At 40.2% G+C, this 21,256-nt stretch overlaps 1 protein-coding gene across 2 annotated transcripts in view; it reads left to right on the forward strand.

Moving 5' to 3' along the window:
• Positions 1 to 700: 700 nt before the first annotated feature.
• The window catches only part of b4galt2 (beta-1,4-galactosyltransferase 2), a 210,090-nt gene continuing 189,534 nt past the window's right edge, over positions 701 to 21,256 (forward strand). The window contains exon 1 of one of the 2 annotated variants that reach the window (XM_042497979.2): positions 701 to 1,121. The gene's annotated coding sequence lies outside the window, so the exon portion shown is untranslated. Of the gene's footprint in view, positions 1,122 to 6,688; positions 7,663 to 21,256 lie in introns of those variants that run through there. The other variant, XM_088085669.1, reaches the window with a different exon arrangement.

The following is a 21,256-nucleotide window of genomic DNA, read 5'->3' on the forward strand; positions in this document are numbered from 1 at the left end:
CATAAAATACAATACTTTCCATGTATGTAATATTCATTCATTGTGTAAAATATAAAAAACATAACTATTTATTTTCTATTTCAATCTTAATGAACTTAGGGTCGATGATTTGTACATGTCCACCGTGTCAATAAAAAAAATATTCATTTTTAACATCAGCAGAAATCAACACATTGGCCAATTCTGATATTTAATTTCAAAGCTAATATCTGCAGACCCCAATGATGTGTCGATATTATCGTGCATCTCTTATACCATCCCGATATTTGTGATAATAACCATTCTGGAGCTGAAATAATTAAATAGAGTAAACATGTCTTAGACTTCAATGATCAATAAGTTAACTAATCGAGTGAGAGGAGGCATACAAACTGTATGAGGAAAAAATTAAAATATGGTCATCAAAGGTTCAAAAATCTCATAAGAAGTCGATTTGAGGTTAAACAAAAAATATTTAGGCAATATTGAATCATTTGTATCTTTTGTTACTTCTCAGTGAAACACAGTAACATCTGTTTTTGAGTGGAATAAAAAATATTTTCCTTACAACTATGTGAAAGTTGTAATATTGCTTCCTCTGTGTTCATGTAGATTTTTTTTTTAAGTAGGTTAACAAATTTCCAGCCTCCTTTCAATCAGATGAGCAGAGAGAAAATAAAAAGCGTTTCTGACCCAACCGGGCTTCCGTAGGCAGCAGGAGCGAAGGGACCTGCTCGCTGCTCAGCCTGAGAGCATCCTTTTTCTCTGCTTTCTTATCATCCTCACCAAAACACAGCGGGCTGACGGAAAATCATGAGGATAGCATCTCTGTACTCGCCGGTTTGCGGTAAAATATCGTTACGGGTTGCGTTAGCCGCTGGGCTAGCGTGATGCTACACAACATGAGGAGCAGACATAATGGGCTGTCTGTGCAAACCAAAAGAATATAGTTATCTGTAGCACTGAGCGGGGCTCAGCCTCTAGCTTTTAGTGCTTTTTTATTATTAATTTTTTTTTTTACAAACATTTCTTGCAACAAAATGACAGTTTTGTTTTTTAATTGTCTTCTTCGGCTGAATGAAAGCAGCGGTGCTCCGGTAAAGAAGATGCACAGATAAAAGTGTTCGCCTGACAACATCGAGGTAGGTGCTCTGTCTGCTTTCTGATGTACAGCATCCACGCGTTTTCCCTTTGTTTCCATCCAGCCTCCGTGCATTTATCCTGCAAACCTGCTTTTTTTTTTATTTAAGCGCTGAATATTAAGGGAATGTGGTCGCGTGCACTGCCCCCTACCCCTCTTTTGTTATCATCCACATTTCCACCAACTAGCAGCATCTTTACACCCGCCATACTAGGCTTCAGTCCCTGCACTGATCTACTGTACATGAAGCATCTCGGTGTACATGCACACAGCTGAGGGGAGCATTCAGCCGTGCAATCTGGCTTTCATTTAGGGACTGTGCTGTATTTATCAGGGGAAGGGGGTGGGGAGGGTGTGTATTCATTTTGTGTGTGTGTATTTTTTTACCTTCCTTGAAGCTACAAATATTTTCTCGAGCCTCCCTGGGGAAAATGCATGATCGTCCCTCCACCATAAATAAGTTATTAGATTTTAAAAACTGACCGTTTGATGTTAGAAAGTGAAAGTTGAAGACAAAACCTGAAGGCATGTTCAATCTCAAAAAGGTATGCACCGTTTTGCTACGGTTTTTAGACTGAAAAACATGTTTTCTTGAAATGGTTGTGAAAAGTTGTGCAGTGGTCTTTGAGTTTTGAGTGGTCGGTGTATCAGAGGTGTTACCCAATCAGCAGTGGCGTGTATGTGGACCAAATTCTGGCCAATTGATTAATTAATGGGCAGTAAAAGACTTTTTAAATTTTATTGGCACCATATTTATTATTGTTGTGATTGTATGTGACCTACCAGATACAAGCATTTCCCCATGGGGATTAATAAAGTATCTATATATCTATCTATCTATCTTGCTAAATCTGTACTTATTTTACTTTCAGTGTTTGATTTTATTTCACCCTTGCTTTGGCAATGTGGATGTTAAATTTCCCCACACCAATGAAGCCCCTTTGAGCTGAACTGAATTCAGCCTCACCGTATTAAAAGGCAGTACGCAACAGGGTGTTCAACACACCATTATTTCTATTTATCATTTTGCAAGGTTTTGTCGCAGTTAATAAAAGCCGAAATTTTCCCCTCTCTTGTTGTGCACGGTGGTTAGTTCATACAGACTGTTTAATTTTTGCAGAGCTTTAGTGAGATATGTATAATACAATGATTTTGATGAAATATCACTATTTTAAGCTTAGATTTGGTTATGTTTTTTCTGGCAGAATCCTCGCACCCACATAATGCATTGAGGACGATTAGAAATTTGAAAATCCAATAATAATTTCTGTTTTTACAGTTTTTGGCTATGTTAAATGGCGTCATTTTAGTATGTTTTCCTGAAAACGGGTGGTAAAATCAAAACAAAATACAACCATTTAAAGTAGTTTGCCCCACCCCTAATCCAAAAATCCAAACATTGACCCCTCCTCAGTGCTTAAAAAATTGTTTGACATGCCTTCCCCTTTTTGCACCACCCTTCCCCTCTCATAAATAACAGACAGTCCCTTAGAGCTTTTAAAGCTCCTTTCTGAACCTTTCTGAAATTACTGGCACTATTTCACCCCAATTTTAACCCACTGAAACTTGAGCAGTTTTTTTTTTTTTATAAATGAGCAACAAAAGAAGAAATTAAACAAGAAATTAGTAAAAAGTACAAGAAAATCACCTGAAAATTAGTTATACAAACAAGCAAAAGAAAAAGAAAGTTAAAAAAAGGCAAACAAGAACCCTGTAACATAATTTTAAACATGTAATAATGATAATTATACATTTTTCCTTAGCTTTTTTGGAAAATTCTAAATCTGCTAATTTCTTGCAATTTGTGGAACATTTCTTATTAAATTGCTTATTGTCTTTTTTCCATGTTTCTGAAAGAAATTGCACCAATGTGCTCAGTGTTCACGGGTTGAAATACTTGCAAAAAGGCGTCTGAGAGCTGCAAAAGTAAGTCGATGTCGCTCGAGGTTTCAAAGGGTTAAAGAAAGGATGCAAAGTCAATGAACCGGAGCATCCCTTGTCTTACGGTCACAGCACTCTGAGAGCAAAGTGTGCACAGCAAGTGTAACACTGGGGAAATGAGAGAAAGGAGGAGGAGGAGGAGGAGGAGGAGGGGGCTTCTTCATCATGAAGCTTAACCTAACCAGGCGTTTAAACAGAAGCTCTGTACCTAGACGGTAATCCAATCTGACATGGCTCTCATTTATGACACAGCATCTCTTTAGGGCTATAGAGGCTATAGGAGCGAGCGGACTGGAGCTACCTCGCTCTGTGATGTAACTGAGACGTCCAGTGCAGAGTGGCCTTTGGTGTAGTTTGAATTTTTCGTTTGATGCTGTACTGCACAAAGCGTTTTATCTCGTTACTTTAAAGTCGTGTTATTTTGGGGAGAGATTTAGCAGAATTGTTATTCATTGTGAGTACAATGTCTGTAATCATATTTGTGGGTTAAGAGTTGCTCGAAAGCTCAAAGTTTGGCCAGATACCTGCTGTACAGGAACACTTTGTATCGATCAGTCATTCTATAAGATGTCAGAAAATAGTGAGAAATCATCCATCACTGTTCGCGATGTTATCTAATTGTTTGTCGTGTAATTTGTCACATGGAGTCATACGAGGTACGACTTCAGTGAAATGCGATCCTGTCACGTTCTTCAACTTTTAACACTGTCTTTTTTAACCTCTTCTTACATTGCAGGCTGCTGCTTTATGTAATAGTGTTCAGACTAACTGCGGTGCGTATGTTTATGGCGTGCTGGATGGTTCTGATGATTCAAGGTTTCCGGCTGTGGAATGATTTAACTGTAGTTTTGGAAACAGTTGCTTCTGTTGTTAGGCCTTTTGCATGATGTTGTGGATTGTTGGTTCCACTCTCATGAACGCAATAATTGAAAAATACTTTGAGGAAATTTCTTAAAATTTGGCACAAACTGTCACTTGGATTAAATGCTGAGCTGATTAGATTTTGGTGGTCAAAGGTCAAAGTCACTGTGGCCTAAGCTGTGCCCGAAATCGTCCCCTATTATGGATATAGTGCACTATATCGTGTGTTCGCTATTTTGTAGTGGCGTCTGAATTCTCTGCTGTTAATTTCATCTACTATATAGTGCACTATAAAATGCCCACAATGCACAGTGTACATATGATGTACACTACATTCAACTCCCGTCTACCACAATGCAATGCGGTCCTGTATTTCTGGGGAGAAAAAAAAAGGTAGTGTCCGAAATCTCATTTGGTTATTCCCTATATGGTGCACTATTTAACACACACTACATAGTGAATAGTGAGTGAGTGAATGAGGGGACGGTTTCGAACACAGCTCCAGTCTGTCTCATTCTTGTGAACATGATATCTCAAGGACACCCTGAGGCGTTTTTCCTTAAATTTCTCACAGACGTCCACTCGGATGCAAAACTAAACTGATTAGAATTTGGTGGTCAAAGGTCATATAATGATGAAGTGAATCATCTTATATCCAAAAGGTCACTTCACTGTGGCATCATAATGTCCTGCAAGAGCACTTTTCTGGCCATTATTCAACGTCAGGAACAGAAGTGGGGACATTTGGTCAGATTATGAATATGTGACACTAATCTTGGGTGCTCACCTTGAAGCTGATTGTATAGATCCTCTATGCTGCCGTGGGGAAAATGTGTGTGTGTGTGACGTATCTGTGTGTGCATACATATTGTATCAGGCATATTACAGCGAGGCAGTAACTCTAGTTTAACACATTAAATCCACCACAGACTTCACTGATGTCATGGGAGACATCGACACTTTCTGGCTTGTTCTGCAGCTTTTGACTTTATCACACTCTCATCATAAATTGAATGCGTCTGTTGATTGTTATGGTTTTGACATGTTGCAGCTGGAATAGAAAGTATAAAGAATAAAATTAATAATGGATGAATTCCATTTAGCTGCTTCGGTGTCAGGGCCGTGGTATTGTGCATGCTGGCTCACTTTCATGGCTTACAGGGACACTTGAGAAGACAGAGCCACCGTTAATGTTATTACTAACACCTGTGCTTTTTCTAATGTGTTAGCTGTTAAAAAAGCACATTAGTGGATATTAAGTCAACATGCAAACATCTACAGTAAACTCAGTCTGCTGATGAGCTCTGTGTGATTCAGCTGAAAGCTTCAGAGAAAGCACGTGGACATCGTTTTGTTGTTGTTTACAGTTTTTTTTACACGGTTTGAGTGAATCTGTTCAGTATCGCGGAGCACATATCTTAGTCCGGTGAAGTTCACTCATGTGCAGTGATATTGCAGAATCTTTTGACCATCTGCTGTGAAACCTGTGACGTGACTGCAGGCTCTTCAGAGAGCAGAGAGGCGGTTGTGTTGTCAGGCTGTGTGTGGTTACAGGTGGCAGGGAGGTGTTTTTGTCTTTTTTTTTTTTTTTTATTAATTTGTGTGCAGGTGCAGCTGTTTTTCTGTTGATTAATGACACGTCCTTTTCAAAAAAAGAGCTTACTGCTGTCATACATGCTCTGATGAAGGTTTCTTGTCAAAATGCATCAGCAGATTTGTCAGCTTATCGATTTGCACATAGATTTACACAAAAGACACACGCTCCCTTTTTTCCTGACGTTGTTTTTTATTTATAAATAGGCCACAGACTCTCTGTGGTTAATTAAGCTATCCTGGAATCAGAAGGTCACATTTGCTAATTCCTTACAAGGTTTATGTTTACCTGGATCGACATCAGTTTTCTGTGCTGTGTTCAGACACCTTTCACAAGCAATTTAACCATTGAAACTTGAACAAATCGGCTTGATTTCTTTCAAAAATGGCAATCAGCAACTTGGCATAAATGTTCTGCAAACTGCTCCACTCAGCTGCAACCTGAGTGGAGCGATGTGGACTCGATAGGGGTTAAGATGCCGTTCATTAACCACAGTGTCCCTGCTTTTAAATCTGGCCGCGCCCCATCGCTGCAGCTTTCTTTCTGCCTAGCTTTCTGCCAAATCTCCACTATCACCATCTAATAAAAATGCACAAAATGTGCGCCATCCCCATGGGGGAGCAGTGCTCTTTATGAAATACTTTGACATTTTGGAAAATGGTTGACAAGCTGTGATGACAAGAGTCAGGGAAGTTGGTGCCCCCAGCTGAGCAATGGTCCCACACCTCAAGTTGTTGTTTTTTTTATCCTTTGGTTTAGGCAAGGCAAGTTTATTTATATACTTCAGACACAAGGCGATTCCAAGTGCTTTACAGGGGCACAGAATAGTTACAGGTGGATCTGAGCTGAAGCACAACATATTCAAAAGAGTCAAACTTCCTACATGACAACTTTTTGAATTGGTGGACGTAATTAAATAAGGTGGCTACTCCGCCTCCCTTTTTAAGAGCTCTGGCCTCACTAATAAAATTAAAGGTCTGGGGAGCTGATTTGATGAGAGCTGCTGTGCTATTGTTTAAATTCAACCAAGTTTCAGTTAAAGACAGAAAATCAAGCCTCTCCTTGAAAATGAAATCTTTCACTAAAAGTGACTTGCCTGACAAAGACCTGATATTTAATAGTGCTAATTTCAACTTACTAAAAGCATTATCATGCAGAGTTTGAGGCTAGTGCACAACATAGATAGGGAGGCTGCTTACTTTTTTCTGTCTGATGCTGGTTATAACCATGGATGTACTACAGTGAAGTGTTATAACAGGAGGCAGAGGTTATGTCTCCTCCCTGCCTGAGGAGGGCAGCGTTAACAACAATAGATGGCTGCGTAGAACAAGAACTGATAACCAATGAGGACTGAGTATCCAGAGCGGGTCACAGGTGCTGCTGATTTTAAACAGTCATACAGGTGAGCTGGACAGAGAGGGATGAAAAATGCTTGCTGACAACAAACTGGTTTGGATGGAGACCGTCTGTTCTGAAAATCGCAGGACGCTGCCAGAAGAGACTGAAATTGTCTACGAACCCAAAGTTTTGGACATTGAACCATGTCACCAACCTACTGAAACCTTCAGCCCCTCAGAGTTGGAATGGATCCCGAGATGAAAACGTTTTCACCGTTTTTTAAGAGCGCCATCAGTTCAGTGAACTCCTTTTTCACCATCGCGGATTGTTGTCATTGGTGCCAATGTGGACCACCACCTTCTTAACAGAGGAGTGAGCTGTCAGCACGCTGCACATGGCACAAACTAGAGCACCCGGGTCTTCACGTACCTCACGCCGACCACCAGCGTTCATGCGCCGCATTCACCGGCTGTGGATGTTGGGTTGTTGCCGGGGACTGCTGCAGGGAGGCCGCGGCGGCGTCCTCCATAGAGGGGTTCCCTGACGTTATCGGGCGAGGACCTGGCCAGGGAAATCCTGCATGTCCAAGATGCTGAACCTGTTGGTCAGCGGGAGGCTGTGAGGTGGAGCAGGAGGAGACGGGGCTTTGCACCATGTTTATCCCGGCAGGCCACCGTCCGGTGCTCCGGTTGACGTGGGGGTCGAACTTGCCGTTGCTCGGGGCTTAGCTCCAAACTCCAAAATTAGCTTGTCCTTCTCGCTCAGCTCAGCTTCCAGACCAGCGATGCTTTTCTTCAGCCTTTAAACGGTAAGATGGCATGACCCACACTCTCATCCACACTCAGCCTCCAGACTAGCAGTTTGTCCGTAGAAGTTGTGCGAGTTTAAAAGCTTAAAAGTTTAAACAGAAGCGAGCGACTAGCCTAGCCACCAGGCTAAAAACAAACCTGCTAAGCTAGTCCATAGAGTCCGGTAGGCCGGATAAACTAAAGACCCAAACGTGCGATGGTTAAAATCTTCGACCTAGTTAAAAGACGAAGGTAAAACAACCGCGACCTAAAAGTAAGAAGTATAAGAAGTCGCTTTAAAAGTAGATAAAAACGTTAGTTCATGACAGAGTAGCTGGCCATACTCTCAAAACACGCAAAACGCTGACGCATGCGCAGTGTCGTTACGGTTTACTGCAGATTAAACAAGTGAAATACAACATGTTTGTCATCTTCAGAGGTGCTGACAGATTTCAGGCTGAGTTAGGCTGGCTGTTTGTGCATGAGTTCTGTCGTTGTGTAATGTGAAGTTTATGAGCTTCATATTTATTATATTATAATAATCTTACTGCGAGAAAGCCAGATAGCCTATAGTGTTAAACTGTCAACTTGCTTTGCTTTGGGACCACTTTTGCAAATTGACAGGAGGCCAGGGGCCAGTCACAGCAGCCCCATACAGGTCTCTAACATTGTTGGCATTTCCAGGATTTTTTTTTTTTTTTAAAGTATTTATCGGTGCAATAAATACCTGTGACTGCAGAGTTATTTGATGCTGTGTGAATGCCAATTGTTACCTTTCCCATTACATTTACCCTTTGAAACTTGGATGGACATCAGTTTCTTGTGTTACCTTTGGATGCCTTTCACAAAGGTTTAAATCTTTGAAACCTGAGCAAATTAGTTTGATTTCTTTTGAAAATATGGCTGAAAAGGCAACAAGCAATTTGGCAAATGATCTCTCAAAAATGGCAAGAAATCAGGAAAAGCTGAGAGGAACATGAACTTATGTGTTGTTTTGTATTTTCATTTTTTTAAAACGTTTTTCTTAATTTTTGTGTGTTATTTTTAGGTAATATTTGTAACTTTTTACTATATCCTTGCTAATTTGGGGTAATTTCTTCTTCATTGCCTTCCATGTTTTTGAAAGAGATTAAGCCAATTTGCACAGGTTTTAAGGGGTTAAAAAGCCAGATGTAAGCAGATGTTAGTGGGGTTTTGTGCAGTGGGAAAAGGGCTTAACGAGACATTTCTCATCTCTGTTACACTCTGTCACACCATTTTATCTTCCAGTCTAATTCTCCTTTGAGCATAACTACAGATACTGGGATACATGTTTTCTTTCTCACTGAGAAAGAGTGAATACTCCTTTTCAAACTCCAGCTATTCACTAAATAGTGTTACAACAAATAACATCCAAGGACTCAGATTGATTAAACCGACAGCCATTGAAAGCATAATTGGACAGTAGTGGCCTTAAGCCTAATGTCCCACTGATGTTTTAAGCCAAATAAAAAAGAGACTCATTTAAATAAACTGTCTTTAAAACCCCTCACCAAATCCTCCTCTCACCCCCTCTACCCACAATCCTTCTCCCAGTGAAGCCTTCCTTCCGCCGAAGCACTTCATTTATTTCTTTGCTCCGTTGCCAAATGAGCAGCTGGATCAGAGAGCGAGAGAGGGAGGGAGACATGGAGACAGAAGAGAGCGAGAGAGAGACAGAGATGCTGTTTCCACTGTAGTCTATGGATTGTAGCTACAGACGGGACTTTGTTGTATTTGCATAAGTGCAGCCTGCATGCTGAGAGACGGCAGACGTAACACTGGAGGAGAATTCCTCGAATGGCTTCCAGCATTTGACTTAACGTGATAATACTTATTCAGCGTCGGGGGTGCCATCAAAGACCTCGCCTTTCTGCGATGTCTCATTGATTTCATCCGTCTCTTGTCAGTTTTGTCTGGGAAAACAAATTTACAGCAATATACGCAAAAGGGTAGAGGGACTTTTTTTTTTAAAAAAAACAAAGCACTTGCTCTCCGATGAGGGAAAGCAAAAAGAGGAGCAGGGAGGCGATGTGATATCAGACTTTTAAACAGTCCGACCTCCTTCAGATCACAGACAGCTGAGAGGCAATTTAATATCCGCATGGGCAGAGCTGAGTAGTGAAGGGTTGAGCATGGAGAACACTGGAGTTTTGTTCTGATTAGCTCTGCTTTTACTCTCCTCTGTTCTGCCTCCCTCCGCTCAGCTCGATTCATCTTTTGCTCTTTTTTATTATATTTTTCCGCTCGGTTCTGTTTTTAGCACAGTGTCTTTGTTGCATCAGTAATACAAGTTGTGCACAAGTCCACGAGCTTCATTAGGAGGAATCTGTCAATCATAATGATCAGATAACAGTATTGACTGATCCCTTATTCACTGATTCTTACATAATACACACCGAGTAGTTCTCTCCATAAAGAGCAGCAAATTAAGATTTCACATGCTCATGAATTATCAGGCGTATAGCTTTGCATAACTGTAATTTGGACATGTAAAGCCTAATTTACACCTCTGTATTCTGTGGTGCAGGCACCTCACGCACACGCCAGGCTTGTACACTGTGGTGGATTGCACATATTTCACTTATGCCTGTTGGGACCAGATTTTAAAAAAAATTTTGATCCCCGTTTTTGGCGAACTCCTTATATGAATAACTCCCAAGACACTAAGCAAGATTTTTTTCTCAGTTTCAGGGACTTACATTTATTTATTTATTTAGTATTTAGAAAAGGGATCAAATAAGTGATCATATTTTATGACTCGCTCTTTCTCCAAACTGGTCCATGCTTGTTGTTGCAGCAGATGTGAGGTACTTATCAGGAAATCCCACCTCCTGGCTCAGATGTCCTGACAAACTTCAGTGGCGTCTGCGGTGCCTGGCCCATCGTCACATTTTTTTTTAAGGAGATGCACGGACGCGTCTCTGCATCTGTCTGTGAATCCCGCAAACCATCTCTGCGGCTCTGCTGAATCTCTGCACAAACATTTCTGCAGAAGTAAGAATCAGACTTAAGTAGAAGTGTAGCATGGAAACTTTTTGTTCCATTGTAGGAAATAAAATAATGGTCAGTGAATAGAGAGAGATTATAGCTACAGCACAGACCTGATAAGATAATGATTAAAACTGATGCACTTTTTTTGTCACACTAGTGACCTGAGGGATGGCAGTGTCGGTCGGTGCACCACTTTGATCCAGAATAAAACTCAGAGACTGCTGGCTTTCCTTTATTGCCATCATGACGTTGACAGGTTTGGTTTTATTTGAAATGTTAATTATTGGATTGATTGCAATAAAATCTGATAAGGCGTGGAACACACTGCCTGCGTGAGCAGTGCATAAGCATTGTTGAACCTGTTGGGTTTTTTAGGGGCTCCTGTTAACAAATCAGAGCAGCCACACTGCCTGCATGAGCAGCACTTGTCAGGTGCATCTCAGCCGCCGCACGTCTAGAGAAACGGTGGCTTGTCGGCTTTTTTTCCGCGTGCTGCTTGTGGTTGCAGTAATGGACAGTGAAAACACTGTTTTGCTAATTATATTGACTATTTACCACCTTTTATCACAGTATCAATGTCTGGTGAGGAAATACAAACATATCTGTTTTACGCAAACTTTCCTGCTTCCGTTTCAAAATAAAAGTCCTCTGACAACGTCGCTATCAACAAAATCCCATCAGTTGTTTACACAAGGCATTTTATTGCGAAATACTTGCAGGATTGTGTTGTTGACAATGCAGGAACTTGCACGACTTCATAAATGAGCGAAATATGAGCCTAAAATTGTGGAAATATTGAACTCATAGCAGCAGGCAGCCCTGCAGAAGCATCACAGCAACAACAGTGTGGTCAGCCAGTGTGGACACCGCGAGCGTGCAACACGCTGCAGTTCAGCGTGGTTGCTGCTCACACATGTGGTGTGTCCCAGGTCAAAGTCATGTCCACCTCAAGATGGAGTTAAATATTTTTGGTGATCCCCTGACTTTTCATCTAGTAACACGAGGTCAATAATTTCATTTCTTCAATACTTTGGTTTTGGAACAAATACCTGCAAAACTAATGACATTCCCATCAGCCTCAGCTTTTGTGTTTAGTGCCAAGCAGCAAATGTCAGCATGCTAACATGCTTCACTAAGCTGATGAACATTATTAACATTAGAGCTGCTTAAAATCAGCATGTTAGCATTTTTACTGTGAGCGTGTTGGCGTGCTGATATTAGCCTTACAGATTAGTCAGCGTGGCTTGACCATTTATTGTTCATGGAATATGTGGGAATTAAAAATGCTATAAAACAGGGACGTGATGCCATGATTGACAGCTGTGTGTCAATCAGTGTGTGTGGGCCAGTGAACATGAGTCAGGCAAGTGTATGGGTCGGACACAGTAGCAGCAGAGACACGTCATCTGCCTTTATGTACAGTCTGTTGGTGGCATGCTTGCTAAAAGAAAAATCACCTAATGAGGACCATGAGACTTGTCCCATGGATGATGTCATGCCTAAAAAAATGCCCCTCTAGTCAGTGGGAAGGTTATACAAATATTTAACCTTCAAGGCTTAAAAATGAATAATACAAACCGTAACAATCAACATTGTCGTTCTGAAGTTGTTTGTTTCACATTTGTGCAGACGCTACACAGATGACAGCTTGGAGTTTTATTTTGTAATTTGGCTGAACTCACGGATGTTAATTAGCTACGGGTGATTAAATTTGCCATCGACGGGTACGATTGCAGCCGGTGAAATCAACAAGCACCAGCCAAAACTGTTTCCTCCTCTGGATGGTCAAGATTGGATTTGACAATTTCATTCTCTCGTATTGAGATTTCAATATGGAAACAATTGTTTGTCCAGTCCTATAAGGTAGAAACTGATCTCTCTTCTCTTCTCTTCTCTTCTCTTCTCTTCTCTTCTCTTCTCTTCTCTTCTCTTCTCTTCTCTTCTCTTCTCTTCTCTTCTCTTCTCTTCTCTTCTCTTCTCTTCTCTTCTCTTCTCCTCCCCTCCCCTCCCCTCCTCTCCTCTCCTCTCCTCTCCTCTCCTCTCCTCTCCTCTCCTCTCCGTGTGTTTATAAGCAGAGGACACTTGAGGAGGGCAGAGGTCAGAGCCGCTCTCATTTACCGCTCCTCTGCTGGCTTCACTTCTCTTATTTTCCAGTATTTATCTGCTCTGTACTCTTTCTCTCTGTCAGCAGCAAACTGTACTCTCTGGGTTTCTCTCTGTGCTTCGTATTTATGAGTAAAAATATAGACCTTTGAAGCATTTGCATCAACAACCATCTATCAAAGCGGCACACTCGCTCAAATCAAGAGGCACTGTCAGCGTAAACTCGGCTCAATGTTAAACTCCGTGTTGTCTCAATGCTACCCTCAGGCAGGACAGACACATGATTTAGGCGAGCGCCTCTGACAGCCATCGATCACGTAATCTACACTTTGGCCTCCAGATATGAGACCCGTCTCAGAGGTTATCACGGGACAACTTTCTGCCGCAGGCTCCACTTCGGGCCTGCATGAGGTTTCTTTTGTGGCTTTGCTGAAGCAGATGTATATTTTTTTTATTTCAAATATAATTCAAATAATAAAGTTAAATAAGGTTATAAGTAACTTAAATATAGCACTTTTATAATTAAATTGTAATAGTAATATTAATTGTATTTGCAAATTGAAGCAGTGCTCCCGTGCTCTGTGTGTGTGTGTGTGTGTGTGTGTGTGTGTGTGTGTGTGTGTGTGTGTGTGTGTGTCTGTGTGTCTGTGTGTGTGTGTGTGTGTGTGTGTGTGTGTGTGTGTGTGTGTGTGTCTGTCTGGCTGTCTGTCTGTAAGAGGCAGTGAGCTGCAGGAGAGAGCGTGAGACCCAAAATGCCGATGGCTTATAAAAACAATGTAACCGTTTATACTCGATGGTCGCAATAAAGTCAATTTATACATTGCACGTGGAACAAGCCAAGATACATCAACTATGTTCGATATATCGCCAACCCCTAATTTGCACGTTTTATATGCACACTATGTATCAAATCTTCCCATGAAATTAGTGTCAGCTACTGGCAACTGTGTTTGCCAGCATCCTACTGTTGTTTTACAGGGTCATTACCTTAATTTACTTGCATAGTGTATTACTTTTACATTTATTACAGTATCCTATAGTAGAATGTGAGGTTTAAAGTGTAATACTGCACAGTTAACCTGTGGGGAATAAGATGATTGATGATGGTTGCGTGTGGCTTCTGTCCCTTTCAGGGATCCTTCAAAAAGTCTAAAAAGGCATGTATTAAGGCAGGGATTAAAGTGACTTAAATTAATCTTTCAAAAGTCTTAAAAATGCTCAGACAATGCGAAGTGGGACCATTTTTTTGATATTGCATTATTAAATCTCAAAATAATTGGTAACACGTTTTTCTCTGTGTTAAATAACTTGTAACACATCTGTAGTCTGCAGAAACATACAATGCCATCATGTTTTCTGGCAGTTAGGTTGGAACTGTACAGCTAGGTGCTTTTCTGCAGCAACATGAAGCAGCAAGGCTCAGACTTTATGAGTGGATGCATGACTACAAGCCATGATTACGTTGATAAACGATTAATCTATGAAGAAGGAAAAAATATTGTGTAGTAAAACAGATCAATGAGTGAAAAATGTGGCTCTTTATGTCCGACCAGCAGTCCAGAACCCAAAGTTATTAAATTCATAGTGATACAAAACAGAGAAAATAAGCAAATGATCCCATTTGAGAAGCTTAAATACTAGTCAGTGTTTGGCAATATTGCCTGTTTAATGAGCTAAATGATGAATCAATAATCAAATTTGTTGTTAAACTTTCTGTTGATTTGATAATTCTTGGAGTTCCAGCACTAGTGTCGTGAACAACCAATCAAAACAAAGCTGTGTCAGCTGGATTAAGAATAATGGTGTCATATTTGACAAAGCCAGGAAAATAGTGCTACACAGTAAAAAAAAAAAAAAAAATCAAATTTCTTTATTTGAAATGATGTACATTAAGTGACCGCAGGTTTGAAAATGACATGGATCCATCAGTCACTACTGTCGTTTCCCAAAATAGAAAATGGGTAACATAAATATGATGCCAGGCTGAATAATGAAATGAAAATGAAATGGCAGTTCAGTCAGATTTTCAGGCTACTCGTGACCTTTCATCAGTGTTTCCTGTCATTATCATTACTTGAAATTGCTCCGGGCAGTGGTCTCATTCATTGACAGTCATTAAACTAGTTATAAATTTAATTGATGTTTAAACGCCACGTGATCCGTTGAACAACGATGGGTAAAAATGTTGCTACGTACCGTCGGCCTTGTCAGTATCATGTATTTCTGTTTGTTTTATCCCTTACACGGTGCACGACTGCCACTGACATTTTTTTCTGTAAAGATGAGGAATGAACTCTGTAAACTGCTGAATGCTGTCACTTAATGAACACTGAAAGGTCAGCGCTGTGGTGGAGTGGCTGATTCATTCATGACGCGTCGTGATCATGCGCCTCTACAACAGCGAGACTGAAGCTCGCTCACTGGAAAAAAAGGAAATTACTCCATCAGTGCTCTCAAACTCAGTGACTGTGAGGTGATGGGTCCTGATGTTGCTCCTCTAATACAGTTGATAATGGGCTTTCATGGGTGTGTTGTTACACGCAGGGTACAGCATGTTTCACTGATGTTACATTTATTAAATTAGAATTTATAAAATTAGAGCACAAAGAAGTTTGATTTTGATCAAACCTCAGAACTGTTTTACTGGTTTTCTATACAGTATAGCTGGTTTGTGAACACAGTGTCCAGTGAAAAGTGAAAGCCAACCCACTATCGTTTGGCGTTTCGCCTTGCTTTATGTGCGTCTTTTCAGCCCTGCGTTCCTTGGATGCCTGCTGCTAATGGTCTGGCACCTAGGGATGCACGATAACATCGGCACGTCATCAGTATCGGCTGATATTGGCTTTAAAATGAAATATTGAAATCGGCCAACATGAGGATTTCTGTCAGTATGATAGACCAGTATATATTCCTTTTTATTGACAAAGTGAACATGTCTAAAACATCAGCCCTAAGTTGAAGTATTTTTTCTTATTTTGTACAAAAAATGAATATTACACACATAATATTACATTGTATTTTATGTCTCCATCTGCTGATGGGCCATCACAATAACAGTATGTATGATATGATGTTAATTCCACTACAGCAAAGACTCACTAAAACCAGTTGTCAAAAAAAGTGGATATATCGGTATTGGTGTCAGTTATTGGCCAAGTGAGCTGTTATTAGCGTATTTGATATCGTCAAAATAATCCAGTATCAAGTATCCCTAGTTTTTTCAGCGCTGTGTCTGTAGGATGTCAGCTGCTAACGGTCTGGCACCTCGTTGCTAACATAAAAAAAAACCCATAAAAAATAATTAAAAAAAGGAGTAGAGGACAAAAAAAACATTAACCATTAACCAAACAATTAAGCGGATTCCAACCAAATGAAACTGAATGTTATTTTTCAAGTTTGTGTGGCTCTGCAAACCTGTCACATTGCAGTTACAGTTTATATCCATGTCTGTGAAAACCTGGACCCTTCTCACACGTCTTCCCCTGACAGAAGATCTACACAATCAGCACAGTTTCAAAGTGGTCACCCAAGATTAGTGTCACCAATTCAGCATCTGACTAAATGCTTCCATTTCTGCTTCAGAGTTATGACCTTGAGTAAAGGCAAACTCATCATTACATCCCGTTAGACATTTGTGTAAAATTCTGTCGTAGTTACTGGGAAATCCCTGAGTTTTCTACAAAGCATGTGTTGTGAGTCCACAGTGACCTTGACCTTTGACCTACGGCCAACAAATTCTAATGAGATCATCACTGAGTCCAAGTGGACGTTTGTGCCAAATCTAAAGAAACTCCCTGAAGGCGTTCTCGAGATATCACGTTCACAAGAATGGGACGGATGAAGGAATCTGAAACCATAATGCCTCAGGCTATCGCTGGTGTGGAAGCATAAACATACGAAAAGCTCATCATAATTTCCAAGTGCCCCTGGTGACATTATAATTGTTTTATTTCCTCTGATCAACAATCTAAAAAATCCCAATCCACTAAATACTATATTCAGGACAAAGCGAACAAATATTAGTAGTTGGGAAGTTGCAACCAAAGAATTTGGGTTTTTTTCACCCATCAGAATTATCTTGTTCAATTTTCTCTTCATTGACAAATTGATTAATCGATTAGATGACTAATTGTTGCGGCTCTGTTGTGAAGATGAGAGAATGTGGGAGCAAGATTGTTTCTTTTCTCAGATCTGTTTGAAATGTCTCTGAGCTTTGGTCTCGGTACAAGATGAGATTGTCTTATTTATTGCGGGTCCACGCTGAAACACACACAATGCCACAATATGACAGTAGGTCATTTTCTTTGACTCCTGCACAATATGTTGTATGGTTATCATCATGCCCCGCTTCTTACTGACGTGACCCAGATCCTTCGTAATGACAGTGTGTAGTGTGCTCTGTCTTTGTCTCCGTGCTTCCATCCTTCCTCTCCCTCCCACCCCCTCTCTCCATTTTTATGATATCACTCAGCGGGAGGATATAAATCTTCAGCGCAGACCCGACTAGACTGTGGTTTTCTTTGAAAATTGATTTGTAGTGTTGAAAAATGATTTTTTGTAGACTTAAGATTAACTGCAATGCCCCTGACTGCTTTTTAAAATTGTAAACAGAGATAAATATGTCAAAAAAAGTGTCATTTTATGAGACATGCTGTGTTTAAGTGACCTCTTTTTGTGTGCTGTGAATGTAAATTTCGCCGTTTTCCCTTATATACATTAGACACACGCTGCTGAAGCTGGTACATCCAAGCCAAAGATAACTTCTGTCTGTCCCTCTGAGCCTCGGTTGGCTTGTGGGAGATGAACTTGCCTACAGCAAGATGTGCTGGAGCCATGAGAGAGCTCCAAGGCTCCACACTATCAAGTGTAGCATGGCTAATGCATTTTTGATAAGACCGGGAGGGCTGGGTTGTAGGTTAAAACGCAAGAGGCCTCGGGCTCAAGAGACAGAGGGTGAAGGAGGGAAAACGAGAGAAAAAGAGTTTTTCTGGCCGTGATCTTCATTCAGCTTTCCCTTTGCATCCGGACTCATTTTTCATTCGATGACTTTCTGCCTTTTTTACTTTTTAGCTTCTTTGTAAGAGTCAAAATATGAAGAAACAAGGTGTGAACACAACTCCGACACATTATTACATTTTAAGTGATGACTGTTTTACATCCAGATGATACGGAGCAACGTTAATATTCATTTGGAGTCCTGTTTCTGGACGCCTGGCGAACGCGCGTCTAATATTCATCTCTTTTAGCTCTGTTTTACTCCCTATCAAATGCTGAGGGAATTATCAGGCTCCTTAGCTGCTAAATGCTCCGCTGTGCTCACCAGCTAGTCACTGTGTCTGTTTCTGTGTGGTGCTGGGTAGAGTGTGTGTACAGTAGATTTTCAGAGCGTTTTCATTGAAACATCTAACTGCTGAAACCGCTACTGACCGAAAAATATGACATGAGAGTGAATAAAAACAGAAAACTGAGTTATCACAACCTGTGCATACAATAAGCATTAACCCAGATTCATTTCAGCACCTGCTTGTCTGCAAGGGTTTTGCTTTGGTTCACGGGACAAACTAAATGTCGCCATGCGCCCATGCCGCTGAGGGTATGCATGACCCCTGTGTGGACATGTATGTGCAGCCCAAAATTTGTGCTGACTGTATGCATAGTAAGTGTGCCAACTGCACATGGTTATGCTGAATTTCCTCCTCTAAGTGGGAGGGAGGTTTGGATTTCTCTTTTTTTTTTAAATTTTCTTTATGTTAGGGGGTTCAGGCCGAAAATGTGCACTGATTGGCCAGATCAGTCAGGGCTCCCACTGTGGGGAAAAAAAGACAAAAATATGTTTAAAAAAAACAAAAAACAAAAAAAAATTTATTTTACCTTATTTATTTAATGATTATTTCTTTAACGTGTAAACCCAAAATATCTTATTATATATATATATATATATATATATATATATATATATATATATATATATATATATATATATATATATATATATATATATATATATATATATTAATTGATAAATTGATATCATCTCCCGTTTTGGCCCCGGATAGGAGCTCCATCTCGGCTCCAGCCTTCGTGCCGGCCCCTCTGTCCCTGGCAGGAGCAGGTAGCTTCTCTGACGTGGAAAACAGAGTTGGAGAGTTGGTGATCCACCAAGTTGCTCCATTTTTCGCTGTAGACGTCCGTGGCTTGCACCGCCACACAGCTGGTGTGTCCCTGGAGTTAAAAGCCGAGTCATGCTTTTTGTTGGGGGTCAGGGCTCTGGCTCAGTATTTTATATCAGATCTCGGACGGCAGGGTTTAGGGCCACAACTCACACGGGTCAGTTCGGTTCAGGTTGTAATTTTTTCAGCCTCTTTAGAACTGTTGTGATTGGTATAAATCCTCAGCTGTCTGTGGACGCTGAAAACAGAAAGTATGTCCAAGTCTTTTGCGTAGTGTAGCACAAACCCTGGTAAGAGGGGGAAACAGCAAAGCTCTTATGCATCTACCAAAACCTCTAAAGCTCACGAGTTAACGTGCTAGATGTCTTTTGTGTAATCTCTACAAAAAATAAACAAAAAAGTGTGAAAACACGTCGTTGTTGTACGGGGAGCTGATGTGCCAGACCATTTCTTGGCTCTGAACAGTTGCCAGGCAACCAGAGGAGACTCCAAGAAGTGTCTGTGCCGGGCCAAGTGACCACTGTGGCTAAATATTTAACAGACAGTCAGCAGAGTGGTATCCGCCGTCTCATCTAACTCCCGGCAAGAACGCAAAAGATCTAATTTCCCAAAATGTCAAACTACCTTTAAGCTCCGAAGAGCTAAGAGGGAAACTGTAGCTTCATCACACCTTTAACATACAAGCAGTCATACGATCCACCGTTAATCTGAAAGTATTCATTAAAGCCTCTGGGAACGCAAATCACCAAAAACTTTCTTAATATGGAATTTTTTACATTTTTTCTTTTTATAGGACAAAAATATTTTTATTGTGTTTGTGTTTACAGAATAATGTAACTGACAGAAAATAGCACATTGATAAACATATTCATCACCAGTAAAAAGAAAAAAGGAACAAAACAAACAGTAATGAACAAACCACATAAAACAAGAAAAAACAGAATAAGATAATACGTGAAATATATGTAAAATAAAGTGCAATAATAATACACAATCACACTGTACCTGAAAGCTTAGTTGTCTACTTTTTACTTTTTTTCTTCTACTTTTTTTACAATGCCAACACTGAAGCGCAGGGGCCGCATGCCTAATTAAAAGTATAAAAAATAATGAATTGAAAAACTCACTTTAGTTTTTTCCCCCGTTTCTGTGGTTGATATGGGCATGTTTATTCCAAATCCATATCACGTTATATGGATAAAAACAATATAATAATAATATAATAAACTTTTTTTGTATAGCACCTTTCATACAAGAAATGCAGCCCAAAGTGCTTTACAAGAAAAAAATTAAGTGCTTCACATCAAATCACATAAAAGACAAAAAGACATAATAAACCTGCACGCAAAAATAAAATAAAATCAGAATAGAATACATAGAATGCATCTTCAAATAGATACAGTCCACTTGGTGATACTAGTAAAAGTAATATGAAATAAGGATAAAAATGTAGTGCACAGAATGCATAACATAAAATGGAAAATAAAATAAATAAAATATAACCCACTGACATTAATAATTATTAAAATAAGCATAAAAATAGAGTACGTTCAGAAAAACAATCAAAAATTCAATGTCAGGTGTCAGTTGATATTAATTTAACATGCCAAATTGAAATCTCTAAACACTTGTTTTAATAGGGTGCGTCGGGACACACTCGCTCTGAGTGCCGGAGCACACTGGCACAAACTGGGCCGTTCATAAATTCGGAGCGCTGTTGGAATGTACACTGTGTCTGGCGGGAAGAAGCAGCAAAGCGGCGAACAGAGTGAATGTGTAATTAACTTAACCGTTCATTAATTCAAGGAGAAATAGTACTACTAATAGTACACTAATACTCAGTGGCTTCAAACAGCAGCTTTCTCATTTTAGTGTAGAGCGTCAGATTGGATTTACAGACGCTGCCAGAGTCAGAGGGCTGGAACAGATAGAGCTGCACCTCTGGACTCTGCTCTGCTCCGTGGCTGTTGTGGAGACAAGAAAGTTAAGAAATGTGGGACCCAAGGAGGTGTCAATCAAAACATGATCCCACACAGTCTAGAGAAATGCTATTATCCCCAAAATTAGCTGTTTTTAATTCTGTTTTCTAATAGTTGGGAACATTTATTTTCACTTTTTGTAGATGAGACACTCACTTTTGTGCATTCTTACTATTTCAAGCCACGTTTGTAGGGGCTTTAAAGTTGCTTTAACAGCTGAATAAAGATCACACAAGTGGTCAGAAGTAGATGCTAAAGCTGTTAAATAGACTAAATCTTCACAAGTTATCTGTTGTCGTCCGCATCGGTTAGTATATAACATAAACAAAGCAGAGCTTGTAGCCTGAGGG

Source organism: Plectropomus leopardus, chromosome 12, assembly GCF_026936395.1.
Source record: "Plectropomus leopardus strain MGB_pleo_1.0 chromosome 12, ASM2693639v1, whole genome shotgun sequence".
Classification (NCBI taxonomy): domain Eukaryota; kingdom Metazoa; phylum Chordata; class Actinopteri; order Perciformes; family Serranidae; genus Plectropomus; species Plectropomus leopardus.